Source organism: Neomonachus schauinslandi, chromosome 11 (genome assembly GCF_002201575.2).
Source record: "Neomonachus schauinslandi chromosome 11, ASM220157v2, whole genome shotgun sequence".
In the NCBI taxonomy this organism is placed as follows: domain Eukaryota; kingdom Metazoa; phylum Chordata; class Mammalia; order Carnivora; family Phocidae; genus Neomonachus; species Neomonachus schauinslandi.
In genome coordinates, this window is record NC_058413.1 from 79298507 (window position 1) to 79326352 (window position 27846).

At 38.3% G+C, this 27846-nt stretch overlaps 1 protein-coding gene across 1 annotated transcript in view; it reads left to right on the forward strand.

The window, feature by feature from the left end:
- ARHGAP42 (Rho GTPase activating protein 42) overlaps window positions 1-27846 on the forward strand; it is a 277264-nt gene that overhangs the window by 44953 nt on the left and 204465 nt on the right.

Sequence of the window (27846 nt, forward strand, 5' to 3'; positions counted from 1 at the left end):
TAACTGTGAGACCTGAAACCATGAAATTCCTAGAAGAAAACATTGGCAGTAATCTCTGACATCAGCCGTAGAAACATTTTTCTGGATATGTCTCCTGAGTCAAGGGAAAGAAAAGCAAAATTAAAATGTTGGAACACAACAAAATAAAAATCTTCTGCACTGTTAAGGAACCATCTACAAAAAAAAAAAGAAAAGGTCAACCCATCAAATGGGAGAAGGTATTCGCAAATGATATATGCAATATGGATTTAATATCCCAGATATATAAAGATCTTGTACAACTCAATATTCAAAAAACAAATAATGCAGTGAAAATGGGCATAAAACATAGATGGCCAGGAGACACATGAAAAGATTCTCAACATCACTCATCATCAGGGAAATGCAAATCAAAACTACAATGAGATACCACCTCACTACCTGTTAGAATAACTAAAATAAAAAACACAAACAATAAGTGTTAGTGAGGATGTGGAGAAAAAGGAATCCCTTGTACACTGTTGGTGGGAATACAAATTGTTGCAGTCACTGTGGAAAACAGTCGAGGTTCTTCAAAAAATTAAAAATAGAATTACCCAATGATCCATTAATTCCGATGGGTATTATTTAAAGAAAACAAAAACACTAATTTGAAAAGATATATATACCCCCTATGTTTACTGCCAACATTTACAGTAGCCAATACATGGAAGCAACCCAAATGCCCATCGATAAATGAATGGATAAAGAAGGTGTGGTGCCATAAAAAGAATGAAATCTTGCCATTTGCAACAACATAGATGGATCTAGAGAGTATAATGCTAAGTGAAATAAGTCAGAGAGAAAGACAAATACCTTATGATTTCACTCAGGTGAATTTAACAAAACAAATGGATAAAGAAAAAAAGAAAAAGGGACAACCCCCCCTAAGTATAGGGAATAAACAGGTGGTTGCCAGAGTGGAGGTGGGTGGGGGGGATCAGTGATATATGTGAAGGGGATTAAGGGTATACTTAGGAGCACTGAGTAATGAATAGAATTGTTGAGTCAGTATATTGTACACCTGAAACTAATATAACGCTTAATTATACTGGGATTAATAAAACAATTTTCGGGGGAACTTTACACTTGAACACATTTGTTTAATGTCATATCCTATCTGCTAACCACGAATGACTGAAGTTATATTATAGAAAGACATTAGAATAGACTGAAGTTTTCAGTTTTCTAATCTTTGCAGGCTTCCCAGTGTGCTCGAAAGCAAAGATAGAAACTTTGTATTTAGTGTATCAAATTCATTCATGTCAAGAGGGAGTTGGCACACAGCCATGAAAGAAAGAAGTAAAATTGAAATGCCACAGTGGGAAATAGCTTTTAAAAAAGTCACTGGATGTGAAACTTTATTTTTGACCTCTTCGGGCTTCATGTCCTCACTTCTAGGAGAACACAACCATCTCTAATTTCCCGTCTTGCTCTTTCTCTTACAGGTATTCCTTTTAATTGATGTATTTGTGGTTTAGTTCTAAGCCAATGCCAGAGCAAATGAATTCCAACTCCTACTTTGGGCTCTCTTAGTGAGTGGAATCCCCCTTTTTGTTTCTGGTATCTCTTCTTAAGAGGCTTGCTAAGGGCGCCTGGGTGGCTCAGTTGGTTAAGCGACTGCCTTCGGCTCAGGTCATGATCCTGGAGTCCCGGGATCGAGTCCCGCATCGGGCTCCCTGCTCAGCAGGGAGTCTGCTTCTCCCTCTGACCTTCCTCCTTCTCATGCTCTCTCTCATTCTCTCTCTCTCAAATAAATAAATAAAATCTTTAAAAAAAAAAAAGAGGCTTGCTAAACTCAGGAGAAGGAAATGCCAAAAATGACGGATGTCATTTTACATCATTTTCTCTTTCATTGCTTAATTGGGGGAGTAATCTGCATGAATTCCAGTCTTTCAGGGGCTTTTAAGAGAAAGATGAGGGGTGCCTGGGTGGCTCAGATGGTTAAGCATCTGCCTTTGGCTCAGGTCATGATCCCAGGGCGCTGGGATTGAGTCCCATGTCAGGCTCTGCTCAGCGGGGAGTCTGCTTCTCCTTCTGCCTCTCCCTCTGCTTGTGCTTCCTCTGTCTCTGCCTCTCAAATGAATTAAAAAAAAAAATCTTAAAAAAAAGAAAGATGAAAGCACTGGGTAAAGTTCAAAGGAATGGGTAAAGGTAAGTGATAGGACAGTATTTCAGTTCTGTCATATAAGAGTTTCATATCCTGAATGACTGTCCTCATTTACATAGGTAATGTGGAAAGGCCATGCATACAGCTTTCAGAAATGAAAGTAAAGGAAATCAGTACAAAGGTTTGTTTTCAGACCTGGGATATGTTTTTCTAAAGTCACGGCCTGGTTGTACGGCCAGTAATCTATAGTAGGGTAGTGGGAGATGACATACCGTAGTAACCTAAGGTGTTTTTTGTTTTTAACTCTGAGTCTTCAGTTGATTAGGGCTTGGAGAAATAGAGATAAGAGAACTCCTTAACCATTTTGTGGAGCTTTTTTCATCTTCTCCATTTTCCAAAGTAGCCTTGTAATTTCCTTGTCGATCTATGCCGGGGACTTCCCAATTATCACTTGAGGATGGCTTTGGTGAGAGGGAAGAATTGGTGGAAATCCCCTTGAGTTGCTTTCCTGGAATAAAGCTGGGTTGAGAAATTATGGGGCTCTGGGCACACAGATAATGTCTGGTATCTAAGTCATGGAGTTACCTCTTACCAAATGTGATAAACTGGAACTAGATTGTAGAGACAGGGTTGCAGCCCAGGAAAATATCTTTGTGTGCGTGTTGTGAATATGTATGTGTGTGGTTTTGTTTTTCTGAAAACGCTTTCTTTTTCTCTCTTGGTTCATGTGAAAAACAAACACACCCACTGGTAGCACCTTTTGTGGGGAATGGAGTGATTTTTAAACACTTAAGGCCTGGAGAATACAGATTAATTTCTCTAAGAGGATCTTGATGTTTTATTGTTATGATAATCTAAGCAATTAGTCACTTCTCAATAAAAAATATTACATCAATTTGGCATATATAAACAACATTTCCTTATGTCTCAAAATGAAAAAGGGACAGGCAAACATACTTATTCTGGTTTTTACTCCCTACCTCTGATCAAGCCTTTACATACAACTTTCTGACTCCAGGAAACACCAGGGATAGAGAAGCAAGTTCAGCAACACTTGAAGAAAGCAGCACTCAGCCAAATTGGATACTACAAAACAACTGAACTAGTTTAGTCAATGAGTTAGTGGGTTGTGAAAAGAACGAAAAAAAAAAAAACAAAAAACCAGGGAACCATTCTATATTAAAAGGGCCTTAAGAGATTTAAAAGACATTAAGTGAATGCAGAATTTGTAGAAAAGGTAATTGGGGTAACTTGAATGTGGACTAGCTTTTGACATTATAGTTATTGTTAATTTTGCTTACATGGCCATACGGCTGTTAATCATTTTTAAGAATGTCTCCCTGCCCCGCCTTTTCCGTTCATTCAGAGGAGGCAAGTCCTTTAACCTCTCTTAGGGTCTTTTCTCCATCTATGGAATGAAGATGATTGCTGTGGAGGCTTTTGTAGGGTTGATATGAGGCTATAATAAGATGGCACGGAGCCCAGCCAGGGCTTGTTACATGTTGTTGTTGTTGCTGTCATTACTGCTACTACTGTATGAGGTTCATGTATTATTTTAATTCTAACCCAAGCTTGTGTTTCTTTGTTTTTCTGTTGGTGTCCTGTCATTCAGTACATTTACAGTTACCCTACATGGCCTGGGCCACAAGGCTTACTTCTTGGCCCATCTTGGCCTTTCTCAACATTTACTCTCAGCACCAAGTTCTACACAGGCCCAGTGACTGGCCCTAAGTAGATGCTTAATTATTTGTCAAATGAATAAACTCTATTATCTGTGAAAATTACAGCAAAAGAAATCAATCTTTATTCTTACTGATACTAAACGGAACTTAAAGTTCTAACAGTACTTACTGGCACACTTATTGGCACTGGATGGATACTTAAAATGGCCCATATCCAAGCACTGTGGTGGACACTGGGGTCTGGATTCCTTACATTACATTTCAGTTGCTCACTCTTTGCTTACAATGAGGTCCTTTCTCCTTCTTTAGAAGATACGCCTATGGCCATTTCTTTCTCATCAGATTATAACCCCTTGATAAAGTGAAAAATCAAGAAATCTCTTCTGTTGGTTTTCACATGATAGGTAGATATCAAAAGAAGACTGTGTTTTTTGAAACTGAAATGTTCTTGGGTATAGTGATGGGGATTTAGGAGAATATTTGGTGTAAGAAATGATTAAGTAATTAGAGAAACTTAGTTGTAGAAATAGTGTGGCAGCCTGTAACTTACAGGTGTCAAATATTAATTTAGCTATAATTATAATGCTTGAGGCAATTATTTACATATGTTTTCTCCATCTTGCCTATTAATAATTGTGAGTGGATGGGAAAGAGGCATTTTTTTAATATAGATTTGGCATTCAAATGTGGAAAGAGGTGAAATTTATTGAAATAAAAAGGAGAAGTTAGATGCTTATATTTCAGAGATGCAGTCTAAAAAAACAGAGAGAGATGCAGTCTATTTAAACCCTGAGTAGTGTGATTAGTGAGGTAAATGCTTAAATCTGAATCTAACAGCGAAGTGCCATCTTTGTTTTGGGTTTATAAGAGTACCCTTGTAAAGGATCTGACATTTGCTTGAAGACTTAAAACAAAGGTAACTTGATAATTCTAGCACATTTTTTTTTTTCTTCTCATTTTGTAGTTTAATCAGAACATTACCTTTTGGGATCTTACCTATTTTTATGTAAGGAGGTTATGATTTTTATCAGTTAGAATAATGTGTGTGAAACTCATAAACAATTTATTCCCCTATATAAAGTGATGAAGTATGTTATAGAATTACTGCTACTACTAATTACTAATCGCTAAAGATAGGTAAGGAGTAGAAATGTTACGTTACAGGGGCGCCTGGGTGGCTCAGTCGTTAAGCGTCTGCCTTCGGCTCAGGTCATGATCCCAGGGTCCTGGGATCGAGCCCCGCATCGGGCTCCCTGCTCTGCGGGAAGCCTGCTTCTCCCTCTCCCGCTCCCCCTGCTTGTGTTCCTGCTCTCGCTATGTCTCTCTCTGTCAAATAAATAAATAAAATCTTAAAAAAAAAAAAAAAGAAATGTTACGTTACAAATAAAGTGAACATGTGGAAATCTGTTATTACATTTCAAGTTTGAATATTTTGTTTTCTTTTTTTTTAAGAAGTAGCGGGGGGTAACTCTGCCCATTACATTCCATGCCAAGGTCAGTTTTCCATATTTTGTCTGACTGTTTAATAACACTCAAGCATAGAGGCAGTCAATGGGCCGCTCTCATTGATAAGTTTATAGTTAAAAAGAAAGCATGTACTTCAGAACTTAAGCTGTTTGTTAAGCCCAGTCTTGTTTGAGATCTTTTTGAAAAGTGCTTATAATTTTCCAGAGTACCAGGATTAAGAAAGAAACACAGAATAGTTAATGTATAGATTTGAGAATGGCTTTTTTTTTTTTTCCTTCCTCTTAGGTTGAATTACCTTACAGACCTCTTTTAAAAAGGTGGCTTGTGACTGGTGTGGGGTGGTATGTTAAGAAAAAAAAAAAAAAGAAGAATAGCAGGAGGGGAAGAATGAAGGGGGGGAAATCAGAGGGGGAGACGAACCATGAGAGACGATGGACTCTGAAAAACAAACTGAGGGTTCTGGAGGGGAGGGGGTTGGGAGGATGGGTTAGCCTGGTGATGGGTATTAAAGAGGGCACGTTCTGCACGGGGCACTGGGTGTTATACACAAACAATGAACCATGGAACACTACATCAAAAACTAATGATGTAATGTATGGGGATTAACATAACAATAAAAAATTAAAAAAGAATAAAGATTTGAAAAAAAACTAATGATGTAATGTATGGTGATTAACATAACATAATAAAAAAAAAGAATGGCAAAAAAAAAAAGTAGCTTGTAGGGCGCCTGGGTGGCATTAAACGTCTGCCTTCGGCTCAGGTCATGATCCCAGGGTCCTGGGATCCAGCCCCACATCGGGCTCCCTGCTCAGCGGGAAGCCTGCTTCTCCCTCTCCCACTCCCCCTGCTTGTGTTCCCTCTCTCGCTGTCTCTCTGTCAAAAAAAAAAAAAGGTAGCTTGTGAAAAAAAAAGAATGAGAGGCAAACCAGAAAATGACGTTTAACTATAGGGAACAAACAGGTTGCTGGAGGGAGGTGGGTGGTGGGCGGATTGAGGGGAGATCGGTTAAATGGGTGATGGATATTAAGGAGGGCACACTTGTGATGAGAACTGGGTGTGTTGTATGTAAGTGATGAATCACTAGATTCTACATCTGAAACTAATGTTAAACTGTAGGTTAGCTAATTGGAATATAAATAAAAACTGGAAAAAATATCAATAGATAAAAAAAGAAGCATATGGAGGAGCCAAATGCTTAACTCAGTGGAACTACAATAACTCAATAAAACTACATTGTGTGTATATATTTAAAAGAGGTAGCTTGTATTAGTTGTATAATTTGAGATTTGTTAACTGGTTATGTCTAGTCTGAATCTTAACAAAGTGATTGAAAAAATAAGGAACCTATTTGGTACCAATAATGCACTTGGATTTTATATCAAGTCCAGGGTAAATTCACCAAATTCTTAAACTATCTTGTTTTAATTGTTTTAACTTCCGATTTGAAAATTTGGAATCCTGAGAAATATTTTTTCTATGACTCTGAAAAATAACTTCAAGTTGCATTTTTTTCCTGAGGATAAAGTAGATATATTGTGATTGCTTTAATTGAGTTTGTGTGATTGACTATAATAAAAAATATTCTGACTTAATTCAGTTTATTAAAGGAGTATGGATTAAATATTTTGAAATATGCTAAGTCTTTTAAACTATTTCTAGAGTTTTTAAATAAAAGTTTTAAAAGTGTAAGCAATACATAATCTGTGTGTGTGTATGTCCTCCTGCCCCCCATCATCTCATAAGACCCTCTTTCCTTGTTCCATTTTGTAAACATGAGTTGCTTATGGCTTGTGTACTGAAAATGCTGCCAGGAAGTAGGGTGAGCAAAAGTTCTTTTCCCATGACCCTCACTCTAATGTTGTTCCAAGGGTTCCCTACTTGGAAATGCCTTGATAACCACATTCATTCCTGACACACCCCACCCCCAACACACACAAAACTACTGAGTGCCATCTGACCCCTAGTCCAGCTGCAGCTTTTTAAAACACTAGTGGAGAAGGCTTTTACCTAGAGCAGTGAATATGAGATTTTTTTTTTGTGATGTGTTGCATGTGAATAGACAAAAACCATTTTTTAAAGATTGAATTACTTGGGGTTGTTCTACAAGCTAAAAGTTGATTAGTGTGTGTTTTTTTCTCTAGTTTCAGACTTACTAAAGTTACTACGTGTGTGTGTGTTCATCCTTTTTGTATAATTTCTGGAATTTTTCCTTCTGACAGTGAAATCTAAAATGTTAAAACACTCTTTAGATTCTATTGTCCTATAACTTTTATCATGCATATAAGTTTTTTAAAGACCAGGTTATGCTGGTCACCATCCCCTAATTCTTATTTGATGCACTCAATTTCTTCCTTTGGAATAGAGGGTAGAGAAACGTATTTATTTATTAAATTCTAGGGCTTTGAATTTCTCTAATCTTCCCACCAACAGTGAACTAAGGAGTAGCATTCTTTTTTTTTTTTTAAGATTTATTTATTTATTTGAGAGAGCGAGAATGAGAGAGAGTACATGAGAGGGGGGAGGGTCAGAGGGAGAAGCAGGCTCCTCGCTGAGCAGGGAGCCCGATGCGGGACTCGATCCCGGGACTCCAGGATCATGACCTGAGCCGAAGGCAGTTGCTTAACCAACTGAGCCACCCAGGCGCCCAGGAGTAGCATTCTTTATGTTTAGAAAATGAGACTGCGAGGAAGAGATTAAGTAATTTGCTCAAGGTCACACAAAGCTAGTCAATCACGGAACTAGGATTTAAACCTGTCTGACACCAAAGCACTCTTCTTTGCTACTTGATAATATTGTTCAAGCTGAGAACACTAGTTTTATGTTCGAGGGGCAAGAGAATGGGGAGTGGAGAGGAAAAATGACTAGAAGGCAGAGTTTTTTCATATGGAATGGTTTTTGAAGGTGAAGAAGGCTGGGACCAGAAAGCGTAAGATAAAGGGTTGGCCAGGTAAGCTCCTGGTATCAGCTGTGGTCCCGTGTCAGACTGCTACTCTAGGTAGGATTCCATGACTGCTACAGTTTGACAGAGGGTTGGTTTGGAGCTTGACTTACTGGATTATTTAAATATATATAAATATATATATGTGTATATATATATAAAATAAAGGGGGGGTACTTGTGGTTATAGTGTATTTTTCCTGTCCTAAGGAGACAAAAGCTGACAGGGTTATGTATGAAGCATAGTTATTCCTGGAGCAAGGACATGAGTTTTCATTCCAATCCCATGATGGGCTTGTGTGGAAAAGCAGACAGATTTATTTCAGAGACTACAAGGCCACTTTGCAGAGCACATGTTATGAGAGAGGGAAGAAGGAGCCTTGTTCTTATATACCGTTCTGTGATGCCTCTTCAAAACCTGTGGCATGTGAAGGTCAAGTGTGTGGGATAAAGGGAACTCCCATTTTTCCAGACTGTTCCCTGTTAGGGCATGTCCACCATGTAACTGACCTTTATGTATCCCTTGACTTCTCTCTGCAGGCCCTAGCCTAGATTGGAGAACCCTGAGAGCCTTAGTTTCCTTGTCCTGTTTCAGTTACTAGGAATCTGAATTAGGGCACGCTAGTTAACTGCTTCAAGCCTAAATGAAAGTGTTAGAGGACCCATGTTACTGACATGCCGCCCAGAAAGCAGATTTCTCTGCGTGAAGACTTTTTACCCATGATGTTCCATTGTGAAAGTAGAGATTAATTTTGGTAAAGTAATTTAGTATGTGAAGTACTTATTTTGATCTGAAAATTGTTATTTTGTTCTTAACTAAGTTGAGAACAAGCATCATATTGCATTTGTCCTAGCGACTGCACTGTGCAGTTCTGGCAGGCCCAGGCTTAGAGAGAAATCCGTAGGTGGTCTGCTTTAACCTGAGACTTCTAATATTTTACTTTTCTTTTCTCTTTAGAGGAAATCTTAGTGATCTCTTTAGGAAACAAAAAGCGAAGGGCAGCTGTTATGAACAACACTTGTAGGTAGTTTTCTTTCCTTAAGCTAGCTGCTGCTCATGCTTGTACTAAATTACTGCCGGTGGGGGCGCCTGGGTGGCTCAGATGGTTAAGCGTCTGCCTTCAGCTCAGGTCATGATCCCAGGGTCCTGGGATTGAGCCCCACATCGGGCTCCCTGCTGAGCGGGGAGCCTGTTTCTCCCTCTCCCTCTGCCTGCCGCTCCCCCTGCTTGTACTCTCTCTAATAAAAAATAAAAAGCTTTAAAAAAGTTACAGCTGGTGTACCTGGAGCTGTAACCCTTGGCTTCTGACTTTCTGTCCAGTTATACGTGATAATCCAAAGTCTGCATATTTTGAAGTTCCATGAGGCACAAATCTTTGTTATGTTAGGTGAGCATTTTAATTCTAAATTTTTGAGTTAATTCCCTTTAGAACTACTTATGACTGCATGATAAAAAGGGTGTAAGTGAAATCTCAACTGGTCAATTTGGGACACTTTGAAAAACTTTCTCACCAAATTGGTAAGATTCCTGGTGCATTAACCACAGTAGTTAAGTCTATTATGTATAAATATAGGTCTTTGCTAGTCACTGTGAACAAGGGCACTAGTAGATTGCGGAGGAACATTGAAGAACTCTTCATCAGTTTGGAACTGAAACTAGAAATCAGACATGTTTAAGATCTTTAGTGTAAGGGGAAAGAAAGAACTAAATAAAAGATCTTTCATGAAACACATGCTAATTTTGATTTTAATAAAGTATACTCTGTTGAGGATGGCCTCATTTCATCTGAGAAACCAACTGGTACTTTAAGGAACTTTGAGTTCAGGCCATGTCTGTCTTTTTTTTTTAACATACAGTGTTTTATTAGTTTCAGATGTACACTATGGTGATATAACACTTCCGTACATCACCTGGTGCTCATCACAATAATGCACTCCTTTAATTCCCATCACCGATATCACCCAGTTTGTCCCCCTTTGGTAACCATCAGTTGTTCCCTATAATTAAGAATCTGTTGCTTGATTTGTCTTCCTCTTTCTGCTTGCTCATTTGTTTTGTTTTTAAATTCCACATATGAGTGAAATCATATGGTATTTGTCTTTCTCTGACTGATTTCACTTATCATAATACTCTGTAGTTCCATCCATATCATTGCACATGGAGACCCTGTCTATCTTTATGTTGATTCTTGATTACCTCTTTTCTCCCTGGCTTAGTTCCAATTCCATACTTGTAGGAAATAAACTGTGAAAACATTAGGCTTAGATTACTTGATTCAGCTTAGCTCTAAAGAAGATTGCTTAACAGTAGAGTGCAAAATTGGGAAACATTTCTTTTAGATATATTAAAAGATATTATCATTTCTGTTGGTGATATTTTAGTTTTAGCATATTACTTTCCATACATTCCGAGAACATTATTACTAAAATGGGAGAGGAAACATATACCCAAATCTAAACACCTACACCTCTTTCCTTATATGACTAATCAGTTTATAATTCCATTCTGCTTGTCACAAAGTCAAAATTTCTTTCAAGTGTTTTTCATTTACTTTATTTCATAATATTCCATAACATATTTGTTTTCATATAAAAACATTAATAAAAAGTGCAGTGCTTAGCCTATGTTACTCCACTACAGGATAAACATATCCTGTTTTAAGAAGGCTATTATTAAAGGATCTTACTATATCCTTTTAGTCTCATTCATCTGTTTATGCAAAACTAAGTGCCTTTTATGTATTATGTCCAGATCTCTTTGTTAAACAGTGAACAAAATAGGCAAAAGTGTGTACTTTCATTGAAATTATATTGTAATTGGAGGAGACAAATTAACGCCTACATTATGTCATAGGTCAGATAGTAGTAAATGCTCGTGAGGACAATAAATCCCAGAGATTACGTCTAAGAGTGTGTGTGTGTGTGTGTGTGTGTGTGTGCATATGCCCGTTCCTCAGGGGTGGCTGTGCTTCTGAATAGTTGTCAGGGGAGGCCGTACTGGGAAGGTAACTTTTGAAGACCTGAAGGGAGGAAGGGAGTAGTGAGGCTATGTTTAGATAATTAGTGCACCAAATTCTTACATTTCATTTTCAGTAATGTCTCACTTTAGTGCTTTTTAACTAGTTGGTATACTATTATCACTCATCTTGCACTAACTTTGAATATCTGGAGGTGATTCTAAATTTAGTGGTTTGATAAGTTGACAAACATTCCTCAGATCTGTTTGACTGTGGTTAAAGAAAGTTCCATTTTCAGTGTCTTTAATCTTGCCAAGTAGTCTGACATTCTAAATTCACTCTTGTTCTTGCCAAAGTGTGTGGATGATAGGAAGTAGGATCTTTGTAGACTGAGAGATGTAGAAATTGCATAGATAAGGAAGTTAACAATACCTTTTGATTAAATGAGCTTTATATGGGAAAGTTTTGATAAAAGGAACTACTTTGTTAATTTTTTCATCTTTTTTTTTCTCTTTTTTTAAAGATTTTATTTATTTATTTGAGAGAGAGAGAATGAGAGAGAGCACATGAGAGTGGGGAGGGTCAGAGGGAGAAGCAGGCTTCCCACTGAGCAGGGAGCCCGATGCGGGACTCGATCCCGGGACTCCAGGATCATGACCTGAGCTGAAGGCAGTCGCTTAACCAACTGAGCCACCCAGGCGCCCCAATTTTTTCATCTCTTGAATCATAACATTATCAATAAAAAACTTTTATGTGTACTTAACTATTTTAGGATTGTACTTAACTATTTTAGGATTTATTGCATTTGCAACTGATGCAGGGTTAAAATTTACCCTTGCTTAAGCAAAGGGTTTCTCCACAGATAGTGCAAATCCATAGCACAAGGATTTGTTTGCAGGAAAACTGTCAAGGTATTTAGGAAAAATATCTTTTAAGCCCTTTAGAAACCCATTTACATGTAAGTGAAATGCTGATTATGTATCAGGTTTACTACTCAATAAAGCTAAAACCCCAAGGACTTCTACTTGGTCAATACTTTTTTTTTTAAGATATATTTTATTTATTTATTTATTTATTTATTTATTCATTCATTCATTCATTTATTTATTTAACAGAGAGAGAGAGACAGCGAGAGAGGGAACACAAGCAGGGGGAGTGTGAGAGGGAGAAGCAGCCTTCCTGCTGAGCAGGGAGCCCGATGCGGGGCTCGATCCCAGGACCCTGGGAACTTGACCTGAACTGAAGGCAGACGCTTAACGACTAAACCACCCAGGCGCCCCGGTCAATATTTATTACCTTGGTTTGAGGGGATGTGACTAAAGATATACAAAATTTAATTTCATTGTAATCTAATAATTTACGTGGTAAGTTAGCCTGATGTTCATTGTAATTTTTGGTAATATTGCTATTATAGCAGATACAAGTCACTCACAGGCAGGATTTCTAGGGATTCTCAGAATAGTCTGTATATACTCTTCACTATTCTGATGTAGTTTAAGTTATTACATCAATCAGCTGAAGACAGTGCTTACCCCTGCCAAAGACCTGTGGCAACTAGTACAAAAACTTCATTTATTCTAAAAGTTGCTGACCTTGAATCACGGTGGTCTGGCTTCCTACGCTGCACAGCATTGGAGCTAAATGCGAATCTTAAGTTATAGAGAATTTTCTGTATTTCAAAAATTGTGGTCAGGGAGCATGTGGAACAAACAAAAACAGCAATACATAACTTCATTCCTTAGTTGTATAATTTTTTTTTTATTTTTTAATTTTTAATTTTTTAAAAATTTTTTTATTGTTATGTTAATCCCCATACATTACATCATTAGTTTTAGATGTAGTGTTCCATGATTCATTGTTTATGTATAACACCCAGTGCTCCATGCAGAACATGCCCTCTTTAATACCCATCACCAGGCTAACCCATCCTCCCCCCACCCCCAGAACCCTCAGTTTGTTTTTCAGAGTCCATCATCTCTCATGGTTCGTCTCCCCCTCCGATTTCCCCCCCTTCATTCTTCCCTTCCTGCTATCTTCTTTTTTTTTTTCTTAACATATATTGCATTACTTGTTTCATAGGTACAGATCTGAGATTCAACAGTCTTGTACAATTCACAGCGCTTACCAGAGCACATACCCTCCCCAGTGTCTATCACCCAGTCACCCCATCCCTCCCACCCCACCCCCCACTCCAGCAACCCTCAGTTTGTTTCCTGAGATTAAGAATTTTCATTCTGAAAATAGACTTACAGTGCTTGATTATCTTGTTTGTTATCTGGAGAGGCCTTGTTAACATATTGTGCACAAGCCCCCTGTTTCAGTATTTCTAGGAATGTCCGGTGGCTCACACACCTACCTGCTGGCAGCAGCCCCTCCAGCTCTTGTATTAGACTTGGAGCCTCTGCCAGAAACAAGCCCAAGGGACTGGGTGGCATGAAGACTTCAGGCCCTTTAAATAAAACCAAGGAATGAGAAGTTAAGCTAGAGAGAATGGATTTATTTCCCCCTCTCCTAGCAGTCAGGGACAACACAGATTGCAAATATCTAAAACAGACTTTTCATGGCGTTAGGTTTCTGTGGTATTTAGAGATAGGAGAAGGCAATGGAAGGAGTGCCCTGTGTGCTATTTTGTTAGGCTATTAGTTTCTCGAGGTTAGGGATAATGCTTTTCTTCACCTGACAGTTCAAATGCTCTGAAAGGTGCAGTTGTTCAGTGTGACTGAACAAAGTATAAAATATAAAAATACGTGGTGTACAGTTTTTATATTTGAATGTCTTTAAAATTGGGTGGGGGGCTTACAATTTAGCTTTTTTTTTTTTTAAACAATTTAACATCTTAGAATATATGAACTGTGCTATATAAAAAATCACCTTAAAATTTTGGTACATGGCTGAGGAAATGATATTCGTAAGTTTTGAAGTAACAAGACAAAAATACCAGGTCAAAGGAGCTGAAAGCCACATATGTATTTAAGTTTTTGAACTGAATGGTGACCTAATCATGGACTGGCTGTGTGCTGCCTAATAAAAACCTGGCATTAAATCATGTGTGTCATTTGTATGAGAAGTCCCTTTTATTTGCAGCAATAAAATAATTAGAGACAATGTGCCTTCCAGAGTGTGGGAAGCTGTACAGCCAGACTTAGTTGCACAAGTTGACACAGTTGGAATTCCTCAGTTCTGGTTGCTAAATAAGTCTTAGCTGTTCAGAATCACAGCAGGCAGTTTCTGACGGTACAGATCTTGGCGTGTATACATGTTGGTAACTCAAACAGCATGGCATTTATGTGAATGAGTTTTCTTTTGAAATAAAGGATTTGAGGTTCATCTTTATGCTTTCTGATGAATGTAATCAATCACGCCAAAAGAGAACAATACTTTAAATATGATGTGTGTGTTCCTCAAAGCCACATAGGCATTTTTATAAATGACCATTCCATGTAAATGCACAGTACACCAGCAGTTAAAATAGTTACATAATGGAGAGATATGGTATGGGAATGAAGGATTTTTTTTTTTAAGTGAGAAAAATAAAAAAAGGACAATTGTAAATGATTCTGTTTTGAAAAAAATTGTTTTACTGAGTTAAGCCTCATATGGTAGAATTGTAAGTGTAAGAGGAATATTTATTTAAGGTGGTGTAGAAAGAAGTTTGACCTGGACACAGCAGATTAAGATTCCAGCCCTAATTCTATTGCTCGGATAAGTCACTTAACCTTAGGCCTTAGTTTCGTCATCTGTGAAATAGTGGTAATTACTTAGTCTGTTTCCCCAGTAGGGTTCTAGTGAGATAAAGGGGTGTAATTATGATTTGAAAAATCTCATCGTATGTATTGAAGGTGGTGAATGGCTGTAGTAAATAAATTTATTAAGAGCAGAATACTTGGAATTTAGAACAAAACAGTAATAAAACAGGGCGCCTGGGTGGCTCAGTTGGTTAAGCGACTGCCTTCGGCTCAGGTCATGATCCTGGAGTCCCGGGATCGAGTCCCGTATCGGGCTCCCTGCTCAGCGGGGGGCCTGCTTCTCCCTCTGACCCTCTTCCCTCTTGTGCTGTCTCTCATTCTCTCTCTCAAATAAATAAATAAAATCTTTAAAAAAAAAAAACAAAAAAAACAGTAATAAAACAGTGTATCCCATCAAAATTGTCTCTTGTGATACCTTAAAGATGGAGTAAGTGGGGGATTGGCTATAAAGGTGTACGATGGAATCTACAATGTTAAAGTGTAGCTTTCTTGAAATAGTCTGAAAAAAATTGCTTTAGTGTTTCAAAATGGGGTAGGACAGCAGAAAAATAGTCTGTAAACATGTAGGATAACAAGTCTATTGAAAGCAACTTACAAAAACTTTGTGTGCATGGAGAATAATGATCTTTGTGCCTTTAATTCTGGGGTAGCCCAAAGTCCACCCTGTTTTACAGAATTGTTCTTTTCTCTTTCTTTTTGGAACACCAGGCATGATGCCAGCACACTTCCACATCTTGTATAAGATAGAGGCTTATGTATTTGCCTTTCAATTACTATTCATAATCAAATATTTCTAATCTTTAAGAGGATGTTAGTCATGTAGCTATATGAAAAAATTCTTTTCCCATGACCATATTGTTCATGTATAGCCATGTTATTACATGATATTGTACACTTTTGTTTGGCCAAAGAACATCAATAAAAATACAGTAGTGAAAAACCCAAATATGTTGTCACAAACAGCCAGCCATTTAAGCTATGCACACATTCTTAACTTGGTCATTCGATTTCAGTTGTGCTTAGAAAATTTTTGGAGGTTCATATACATTAGCTTATTTCTTCGCTTGGTTAAACAGATTTCATTATTCAGTCCAGGAATGTTTTTCTTAAGGAATGCTGGAATGTGCAGAAATCTATTAACCATTGAGACAGTACTTTGAAGTTTTAATAATCTGTCACTGAGGGAATATGAGTGTTTTTATAACTTTTATTAATGTATATGGTGCTAAGCGCTGATGGAAAACATGCACTTAAGTAAATGGTAAATTTACCTTTTGGGATAGAAACAGTTTGACTATAATGATGTTTGTTACCACTTTAGTATTTCCTTGGTCGGCAGGTATTTTAGCTACATTAAATTTGCTGCCAACATATAATAGTGAGTTATCTTAAATCCTGAGAGGCGAGCTTAATGTAGATTTATAGTAATCAAAAGCCAACTATAACATATTATTCTAGTCATTGGTTTCCTCTGGAAAAATTATCTATCACAATTATAACTACTATTATCAAGCTCATACTGTGTGCTGCGCTGAGCCCTTCACATGCATGATTTCATTTGGTTATTATAACAATGAAGTGGGTATATTATTATCCTATTTAACAGATAGGTAAATTGAAACTTGAAGAGTTTAAGTAACCACTCCACAAAGCAAAACTGAGAGTTTTAACTAGTAGGCTTCCTGACATCAGAATCCTTGCTCTTAATTTTTTAATCGGACTTCTTTGTATTAGACGATGATATAGGAACTAAAAATCCGCACTTTCTCTCTAATGATTTAAGTTTGTGGAACTCTTAATTTTTTTTGACTGAATGTTCTCCTCATCAAGCTTGATTAGACTACCAGAATCATTATTTTTAGAGTCGGATTTCTTCTAAGGCAATGGTGAGATTTTAGGTTAGCACCTAAAAACATCTGGGCTGCTTTTGTCAGCTTCCACTGCTTTGCTTTTTGCCCAGCTTTCCAAAATATCTTAAATGAAAGAAACTTCTAGCTATTCTCTGTGGCTCCTCAGATTTCATGTACTTGATTTGATGTCCAGATCATTAGGTGTGTTGTTTTGCTGGGGCTCTGGTTTTTCTCCATTCCTCTTAGCACCTTTTATAGCTAGAGGCAAGTCTGTGAGTAAATCATTTCTTATCTGGAATTGATTTTTGCCAGTCCTGGAAAAGCCTTAGTTTACCTTTCCTAAATACTCTGAATTCCTGCATTCTGTTGGTTTATTGTCAACTTCCTTTGCTGGATGCAGTAAAGACTGGAGAGGTTCTCTGCCCTCCACAGGCTTACTGTTTGGTGTGGGTTATGGGGCTTAGACACAAATATGTATAATAATAGAATGCAAAATTGTAGGGTGTGTCAATAGACATCCAAAAAGGAGGTATATTATAGTAATGTAGTACTTCTCAAAATTTTCTGTTAGAGGAGGGGAAAGTATACCCTCAGTTTGAGGACATGGCCCAAACTGGCTGCTTTGATGGAAGTAACAAGGTATAAGTTAAGTCCTTTGATTCTTGCTTTACTCACAATATGTGCTTTTTAAAAAATGTGAAACAGGATAAAACTATTTAACATCCGTTTTCCCAGTTTTATAATGAACGTTACAGCACCAGGAAGCTTTGTGACTCCTAACGTACTGCTGTGATAAGGTATGTTAGTATTTGGTATGTGTAAGCCAGCAGGTGTGTTGCTCTGGTTGGATTATTTAGGGGTGGCTTTTAGATTAATCTAGAGAGCCAGGTTTTAAAGGTGCTTCAGAAGGACTGGAAGAAGCTATGTGCTGCATTCTCAAGTATAGCCAACTGCTCTTTGGAGGTCTGAGGAAGCTTCACAGTGGAGCTGTGAGTACTTCTTTATTTGAAGACATCTGAAGGTCCTGACAGAAAGCAAAGGGATGTTTCTCCAGCATAGGGAATAACTTCATCCACGTTGAGAGAGTTCAAGTTTAGAGTGGTTTGTTTGGCAGGCATATTGAGGATGCAAAGAAGTTTGAGAAAAAAGATAGCCTGAAAAACCTAGAAGAAAGATGATATGCTTGAATTGCGTAGTAGGTAACAATTTAGTGTGGTGCTTTAAGAAGGAAATTTTACCTAGTCCAATCATGATTTAACCACAAATGTGTTTGGTATATGATACCAAGAAGGGGCTGATTGAAAAAGCAAGTTTTAAGAGTTAGTAACAGGCTGCTATGTGACGTGTAAGGTAAAGTAACACCAGATACTCTTCCCAGTCATTATCTTGGATAGATACATACTTCAGGTAGTCAAAAGAAAAGTGGGCTGGAGGTGAGGGTAGAGCAATAAAACACTTCACATTGCTGAGTCTGCTGATAAGACTGTAAGTTGTAGATGCCTGGCAAGTAGTATGAAATGAGTGATTGGACTAGGGAGAGGTCATGGGTGGGAAAGCAGACCAGGAAGCCCACAAAAACATGCCAGCCCATCATGTGTTGCTCGGAAGCTTAGGAAAGCAACAAGGTTCTCTATGTTGGGTAATTCCATGTTTTTTAACTTAAATAATAAAAAAAAAAAAGGCAAGAGGGATATTTTATTCAATTTTGCTTGGAAGTCCAGCATTCAGACTTAAAATCACCATGGAGGAGTTGCCTGCATATAAATACACAGCACTTTTTAAAAGAAAACAAGTATTGAGGTAAAACAACGTGACTAAAGACAAGCCCTCCTGAAGGAAAGAGCATGAGGAAGAGGAAACTCGAAGGCAGAAAAGGAGTGCCTACTGAGGAAGGGAGAGAATCCTGAGAAACTGCAGTGTGCCATTGTTTCCTTACCCTTCCTTTTTCAAGCTTTATTCCCCAGGGTAGAAAGATGGGTGGTTTATTTCATCCTTTGAACTTTTCTATTTTTAACTTCATTTCGAGCAGCAGTGAAGTCTTTGTGGGTTTTCGTTTTTAATTTTTATGGAATTTGTAGCTTTATTGAAACTGTGGATAAAATCTGCCCAACTGTTGGTTCCTGTTTGTTTTTAGGTTGGAATCTTCTGGAACTACTTGCCAGACACGTATCATTTATGGGATTACAAACTGTTTGGTCTTAGAGGCCAGCACTATTTATTTTCACTGAAGCTGTCCTGAAGATAGTAATTTAATTTGCAGACTAAATACGTTGTGCTTACAATGAAAATATTTCATATTCTGCATTTGCCATCTTAATAAATAGTGGTTTAATAGTTAACATTTGTTGAGAACCAGTACTTCAAGTTTGTTCTGTTCTGTACCAGACACTATGCTAAGCCAGTTTCACGTAATATTCATGACAGTCTTGCAAGGGTTTACTATCTTTCTTTTGTACATGTGGAACCTGAGATTCAGAGAGGCTAAGTGCTTGCTCTAAGACATATTGCAGTAGATGGAGGTCCCTGGATTGGCGACCATGTCTTTTAGACTCTTGTGCACACTTAATTCACGACGTGAAAGAATGATTGATTCTAATGAAAGACTTCTTCCCAGATCTGAGTACGTTCATCACATAAGACTTCAGTTTATCACTGAAAACAGATGCTTTGACTTACACTGCCTGCCACAAGGGTGCATGTATCCAAAACAGGATGCAGAAGTAATACCCTGAATACACATCTGTTATAGAAATGAATGAGGCCATCTAAAGCTAGGCCAACTTTACAGTGCCAAAACAGTGTTGTTCCATCCTCAAACACGGCAAGTTAATTTAGTGGCCTGGAGTAGTCTGTTCTTTTTGCGTTTCCAGAGGGATGAAGAACAGCATCAGTACCCCATTGCCCCTTGGTGATTTTTGTCTCCAGTGATCTCCTGTGAACATGGCTGTTGCTACGTGGCAGCATTTCTCAAGGCTCACAAGGAAAGATCTTTGATCCCATTACTGCAAGTCACTCAATTTCACTTTAGCTCAACATAATACATATTGAGCAATTACTGTTACTAAGCTTTGTCCTGGGCCTTCTTTATGAAGACTTTTCTTTAATTGTTGATATTAGACAACCAGTATTTTCTACCCATTTATATAAACTGGAAAATAACAAAGTGGGCATTTAAAAACTTTTTCAAATAAGAGCCATAGAAATGATTTTTATTGACAAGGTCTCATTGTGTTTTTATAATACTCTCCCACACCTAGTGTTTTTTTCCTCTGACTTTTCTCCATCTAGCAGTCTGACATTTGTAATGCTCTGAGAAACACTAGAAACATAACTGCAGGTGTTAAAAACCCAGGCTTATTTGATAATTCTTTGAACACATTCTCCTGTGTAATGTTCAGTATGATTTTAAGTAAATTAAGGCTTCCAGTTATACTCATGTGTGTTCCCAGTACCATAAGCTTTTCAGTAATTGATCTATAGTGGATTCTTTTCTTTTCTTTTAAGGGGGAGGGGAGGCGGGAGGTGCAGAGGGGGAGGGAAAAGGAGAGAGAATCTTGCATGCTTCACGCCCAGTGTGGAGCCTGACGCGGGACTCAATCCCCCAACCCTGAAGTCATGACCTGAGCCAAAATCAAGAGTCTGACGCTTAAGGAACTGAGCCACCCAGGCGCCCCTACGGTGGATTCTTATATTAACGCATTGGTGTACACTTCTGTCTTTCTGGTCCCTCTGGTCTCTTTTGTGTCTGCTTTCTATTGGGCACTAAGGGCAAAATGAGATGAAGAATATATACCTACCTTCAAGAAGCTTAACACCTAGACTGTTACTCACTTATCTTGTAGCATTAGAAAGTATAAGAATGATGTGAATTTCCTTTGTCTTCTAGCATGGTGTTTAATAATGACCATCTAATGTATGTTCGCTGCTAGCTTATTCCGTGCTAATAAGCATAACCAGCTCTAATATATAGTTCAATACATGGAGTCTTACTATCTTGGAATTTATATAGCAGGTGACGGATTAGTGAGATGTTGTTAAAGGGCACACCTTCCCTGATTTTAATGCTTGTTAGTCACTGGGAATTAGCTTTGGGATGCAGCAGAAAGAGCCTCAAATTTGGGGAGCAGAAGACCTGTCCAGATTGGTGTCCAGCTCTTAAACTTTGGGCAAATTAAATTATTACTTAAATTTTCAGAGCATCAGCTCTCATAGCTTTGTGTGAGAATTAGGAAAAAATATGTAAGAACTTTGAAATAGTAAAACATCAACACTATTGCTATCATTATTGTGAATGTATATCAAAACTTCTTGTAAATAGTAAAACATTTTATTATTTATTACTGTTTTGGAAAATGGACAACCCATGTTTTACCAGTGGTTGAAAAAGCCACATTATGGGATTGCAAGAGTGGGAAGAATGGAAGATGAAAGGCATCTGGAAAGTTTCAGTATTGACTTACCTAAAAGAAATTTATGCTTTCAAAAGTTGAGCTCTTGTGTATAAGAAATGGTGCTGGATACTTGGATAGTATTCACAGATGGTAAAACTTCCTACCTTTATTACATTACTGAAAATAGGGTGGATAGACTAGGTTTATGGATAACAGGGTAAAAGGTAAAATAGAGAAAGCACAGCAAGTGTGTCACAACATATAGTGGAAAGTGTGAAAGAAGAGATAATGCCAACTCGGAAGGGATCAGGAAGGGCTTTTGGGGGGAAATGGGGGCTTGAGAGATATATTGAAAGAGACTATGGACAGAATGGCTAAAATTAACAAGTCAGGAAACGACAGATGTTGGCGGGGATGTGGAGAAAGGGGAACCCTCCTACACTGTTGGTGGGAATGCAAGCTGGTGCAGCCACTCTGGAAAACAGTATGGAGGTTCCTCAGAAAGTTGAAAATAGAGCTACCATATGATCCAGCAATTGCACTACTGGGTATTTACCCCAAAGATACAAAAGTAGGGATCCGAAAGGGTACGTGCACCCCGATGTTTATAGCAGCAATGTCCACAATAGCTAAACTGTGGAAAGAGCCAAGATGTCCATCGACAGATGAATGGATAAAGAAGAGGTGGTATCTATATACAATGGAATATTATGCAGCCATCAAAAGGAATGAGATCTTGCCATTTGCAACGACGTGGATGGAACTGGAGGGTATTATGTTGAGCGAAATAAGTCAAACAGAGAAAGACATGTATCATATGATCTCACTGATATGAGGAATTCTTAATTGTAGGAAACAAACTGAGGGTTGCTGGAGTGGGGGGTGGGGTAGGAGGGATGGGGTGACTGGGTGATAGACACTGGGGAGGGTATGTGCTATGGTGAGCGCTGTGAATTGTGTGAGACTGTTGAATCACAGATCTGTACCTCTGAAACAAATAATGCAATATATGTTAAGAAAAAAAAAAGAAGAAGAAGAAGAAGGTAGCGGGAGGGGAAGAATAAAGCGGGGGAAATCGGAGGGGTAGACGAACCATGAGAGACGATGGACTCTGAAAAACAAACTGAGGGTTCTAGAGGGGAGGGGGGTGGGAGGATGGGTTAGCCTGGTGGTGGATATTGAGGAGGGCACATTCTGCATAGAGCACTGGGTGTTATGCACAAACAATGAATCATGGAACACTTCATCTAAAACTAATGATGTAATGTATGGGGATTAACATAAGAATAAAAAAAACTAAAAAATAAAAAAAAAAGAGACTACGGAGAAGAGTATATCTCTAGAAGGTGGAATAACAATATAAACATAGGTACAAGAGACTGGATGTTTGTTTCTGGTAATAACTAGTACCCCAGCGTGGTGTGAATCTTGATGGGTGAGGTTGGATATGTAGGTAGAAGATGCCTTTTGGAGGATTCTGTATGTTTTGTTAACTTGGCCATGCTTGGTGTGTTGTCACTTCTTTTAAGTCTCCATTTTCATTGATTATTCTGAGAAGCCTTCCCCCCATACACTCAAGCAGAAGGCATTGTGCCTTCTTATTTGCTATCTTTATGTGCAGAGCAGGGTTGGCAGTGTGGTTGAGTGGGGATTCTGGAGCCAAGCTCTCTGGGTTGAAAATCTGGCTCTGTTATTTACTAGCTTGTACGAACTTGGGGAAGCCACTTAACCTGCCTGTGCCTTGGTTTCTTCGTCTGTAAAATGAGAGTGATGATATATGCTTTGTGTGACTGTTGTGAGAATTAATGGTTTAATTTACATTAAGTGCTTGGAAAAGTATCAGGCACATAGTAAGTACTACCTGTAGTGATGGTGTTATTAACCTCTGTAAGAGACTTTATCAGTTGACCTATGATGGGATTTATTTACATGCCTGATGCTCCTATGGACTGTGCCCTTTTGGAGGAAAGGATATAACTTGTTTTTACCGTTGTTTTCCCTTTGCTTTGTACTATCTGCCTTCTGCATGGTAGTGTAAAGATAATTCTACAACGCATACGTCTGGGATATATTGTTCCTGTGAGTCTTTTTTTTTTTTTTAAAGATTTTATTTATTTGAGAGAGAGAGAATGAGAGAGAGCACATGAGAGGGGGGAGGGCCAGAGGGAGAAGCAGACTCTCTGCCGAGCAGGGAGCCTGATGCGGGACTCGATCCAGGGACTCCAGGATCATGACCTGAGCCGAAGGCAGTCGCTTAACCAACTGAGCCACCCAGGCGCCCTGTTCCTGTGAATCTTATATCTAATCTCAGAGAACTGCCTTGTACCGGTGGACTCTGACATAAATATAGCTCACTTCCGAGCTAACATTGTAAAAATAATCCCATTAACACTTCTAAAGTAAAAGGTAGCTCTTAATGTATAAGAAGAGTTATAATTATTTACTAAGTGTGTTTTATTTCTCTAATGAAATGAAGTTTTAGTGTTTCATTAGCGTCATCTAATCATGGGCGCTACAGGTTAACTCTGATATAGAAACATTGCTGACTATTAAAGCCCAGTGTAATTTCTTTCAACTTAATGTGAATATACGTGAAGACGTCCTTGCTTAACTTGTAGGTTAGGCAAGTGGAAAAGACGTGGTACGGGCAGTATTTGTGGCATCTTTATGTGTACAACCTTGCCTGCTGGTAAATGTTATTCCTCTACCTTCACCTTAGAATGTGGCCAGGTGGCTCTGACTAGGATCTTTTTCTTGTTTGTTCTCAAGTTCTAGTAGTTGGGTAGAAATAGGGAGAAAGAGACACCCTTGCCTAAACTAGAACTCTCTGCTTGTCATAGTTTATATGCTTGATCTTCCTTTTTGTACTTAAGAGAAAATGCAGATTCTTATCATTACACATTTTGACACTTTAAAATTCAACAGTAGAATTTTTAAAATCAGGTTTTATAGTCAGATGTGAATCAATTTTATTTAAAAGGTTTTAGAACGAGTACTTCTATATTGTGCATCTGGCCACTATTCAGAAACTTTAGACAATTAGGGAATAGTGTTTTTCATGTGGTTTCAAGTCAGTTAAAGGTGTTGTGCTTTCTAGTTCAGAGGAAGATAGAGCCAAGAGAGTGAGCTGGATTCCTCGTTTTGAAGATTGATCAATATTCTTGGCAGAAAATATCATAAGTTCCTTACCTTGATAATATTTCTGACCTGATTATTACTTTGGTTTTTAGAAAATGAGAACAAATAAAAGGAAAGTCAAGAACCCAGACACTTGAAGTTGAAAATAAGTCCTATTTCGAACTTCTCATTATTTTTGGAATTATCATCTGAATTACTTGAGAACCAAGTTTTTAAAATGTAATTCTGCCTTGTTATGCTTCTGAAAGGACTATGGAGAGAGCGTGCATTCTTCATTCCAGGGTTGAAATAGACACCTATCTCTTACACAGAAATACTGAATAATCAGGTTGTCTTTGTCATGGCCTGATTGCAGTGCACCAAGAGAGAATTTGAAACTACTATCAACAGCAGATGGTTCTCTTGGGCATTTTCCAAGGTTATCTAAGGTCTAACAGCTGCCACCTTTGTTCCTGAATTATTTTTTTTTTCTTTTCTAAGATGTTTAACATGGAAATAGCCAACACCTTTTGAGTGCTTAATTGTGTGCCAGAGACTGTTCTAAGTTCTTCATCTATATTTAACTCACTTTCTCTTCACAGCAATCCTGAGAGACAGGTTCTGTTCCACTCAACAAATGAGGATGCTGAGATACAGAGAAGTTAAGGAACTTGCCCACAGTTATGTCACTGATTGGTAGAGGCAGGAAGTTAGCCCTGCTTCTCTGCCACTAGAACTCACATTCTCAATCACTTGGCTGTATTGACAAGAATAGCTTATAAAATGGGCTTTAGGTTCTTGTTTGGGAACAGGAATTCTTATAGTGCATCCACTGTGATGTCTGCATAACGACAAAGCAGCTTACCTTTCTTAGTCAAGGAGCAAGGCCATGGGAAGCAAAGAGCATTTTAGGAAGAAATGTTCAATTGGGGGATACTGTGTTAGAGTCCCCTAGGACAAAGCTTCCAGATAGCTCATTGTGTTTGTTTGACGGGAAACTCTCAGGAACTAGTGATGAGGAGGGGAGAGAAGGAAGAATGTCTCTTATAAAATTCTTAAGTATCCTGATTCATCCATATACACTATGCCCCATCTCAACTCTGCTGTAGGAATTGCATCTGTGATTTCAAATCCATTTTACCATAAGCGTTTATATTGTACATAGAAAAATAAAGGGACATTAAATGGAATGTGATTCCCGTCTCAGGGAGAGTACCCACATACAGGTTGACTTAAAATTATCCCAGGAGTCTCTTTCTTTGTCTTCCCATAACATTTTATGTAGGTGTTATGATTTCTCTACCCATAGCCAGATTTCTCTACCTGTGCACTGTGCACTGTCAGATACATGCATACTTTTGCATAGTGTCCTTCTGTCTGGAAGGCCAGTCAACTTTCCCACCTTTATAAGTTGGACTTGAATGATAATAACTGATGCCATTTATTGAGTTGCCTAGTATGTACCAGGCACATACTTCGTTTAGTCTTTAGAACAACCCCTTGAGATCAGTATTAATTCTCTGTTGTATAGATAAGAAAAATAGTTTTGGGGGAGGATGAATGATTGTCCAAGGCTCAAAGGTAATTGGTGAAGTCTAGCTCTAATGAAGCCTTTGTTTTCTCATTGACTAATAATTCATTAAGAAGGCTTTCTTTATCTTTCTTTCTGAAAGCCCAATGGAGAGCCATTCTTAAGGTGATAGAACTTTCTAACACTCTTAAATTGAAAGTAATTCTCAAGAAGAATATGCAGCTGGCCCAAAGTTTTAGCCCTCTTGTGGGAAGAGGTGTAATCTACGAGTAGCATCATCTTTCCAGAGAATTTTTTTTTTTAATTTCTCTTGTGTGTATATTTTGATTTTTTTTAAAAAACCCTCTCTGAAGCTTAAGGCCTGTCAGCTTCAGAATTGTCTTTGTTCAGGGTGTTGTTGAGTTGTTTGGATCACAATGGCACAAAAGAGTGTTTGAAGACCTATTCATTCATGAGTACTTAACTTTGATAGGTGCTTGGGGTTTCATGAATGGTGGGTTACCACAGTAAGTCCTAGGGTCATGTCTAGGCATGGGGCCAAACTGTTCTCTTAAAGAAAAAACTATTCTGACACCAGTTAGAATGTTAAGGAGGACTTTATTCAAAACTGCTAGGGGTGCCTTGGTGGCTCAGTTGATTAAAAGCAACTGCCTTCAGCTCAGGTCATGATCCCAGGGTCCTGGGATTGAGCCCCACATCAGACTCCTAGCTCAGCGGGGAGCCTGCTTCTCCCTCTCCTTCTACCTGCTACTCTGCCTTCTTGTGCTCTCTCTCTCTGTCAAATAAATAAAAAAACTAAAAAAAAAAAAAAAAAGACTGCTAAAAGTGTCAAGATTATCTATCACAATAGGGGAGAGAGATCATACTCAACCCTGAATGCAACAAGAACAAGTGGGGATTTATAGCCAAGGAGCTATATGGGTTAGGGGGATGTTTGATTGGAATGGAAAATTACTGGTAGGAGACATCAAAGGAAGGAGGATTCTTGTTGAAAGTAGGCCAAGGACAAAGGTAGGGGATGAAGATTTTGATCCCGTATCCAAAGTGGGGAATTCTCTATCAACTGACTTGGCAAGATTCTTGTTAAAACTGGACTATGTAGGGCCAGTGAGGACTGGGAGCCAAGGTAGAAGCCTAGTCAAGGTAAGGGCTCAGAGGAGTCTGGCTAAATATTGTTAAGGAGAGAGTCTTCTCTTGGGTTTTATTGCTTGAATTAAATGTAAGAGTTCAGGTATTGGACTTGAACTCATGGGAGATACCACTAAATGAAGTTATAGAGTGAATTCCAGAAAAATATGTTTTGCTACTGGCACAGACTTATGTGGAAAGTTTGGTATGGATGATCAGAGTAGTTACAAGAGGTGGGATCTTTAAAGCCTCTGATGCTGCACTATCAGATTGATTTATAATTTTACTTAAAAAACGTAAACAGAGTTTTTTTAAGTGCCAGGCTTGGTTCTAAACCCTTTGCAAATATTAATTTACTCAGTCCTTAAAACAACTGTGCAAAGTGGTTATGCGATTGTTATTCGCTCCTTACAGATGAGGAAAAAAAGGCCCAGAGGAGTTAAATAATTTGCCCAAGGTCACATAGCAAGTACCTGGGGGGACTTGGATTTCCACCCAGGCAGCTTGGCTCCACATTGCATTCTTAATCACTCTGTTAGGCTGCATCCCAGGGATTTACTTCTCATTATTCTGGGCTTTTCTTTATTTTCTCCAGGAATAAAGAATTCTTCTGGATTTAGTCACACTCTGGACTTTGTTCAGACTGAAGCCAGGATTGAAGAATATATTTAGCTTGAGGTCCCCTATAAATCATGAGGTTATTCGTAAACAGCCTTTTAGGTGGCCTTAGGAGATCAAAACACATTCCTTACCTGCTCTGTAGTCTGTACATTGGGGATCCTTTCTAATCAAAGATTGGCTGCTTTCCCCTCCCTTTCTCCCCACTCCATCAGCAACCTTAGTGACTTTTTCTTTCTTTCTTTCTTTTTCTTTCTTTTCTTTCTTTCTTTCTTTCTTTCTTTCTTTCTT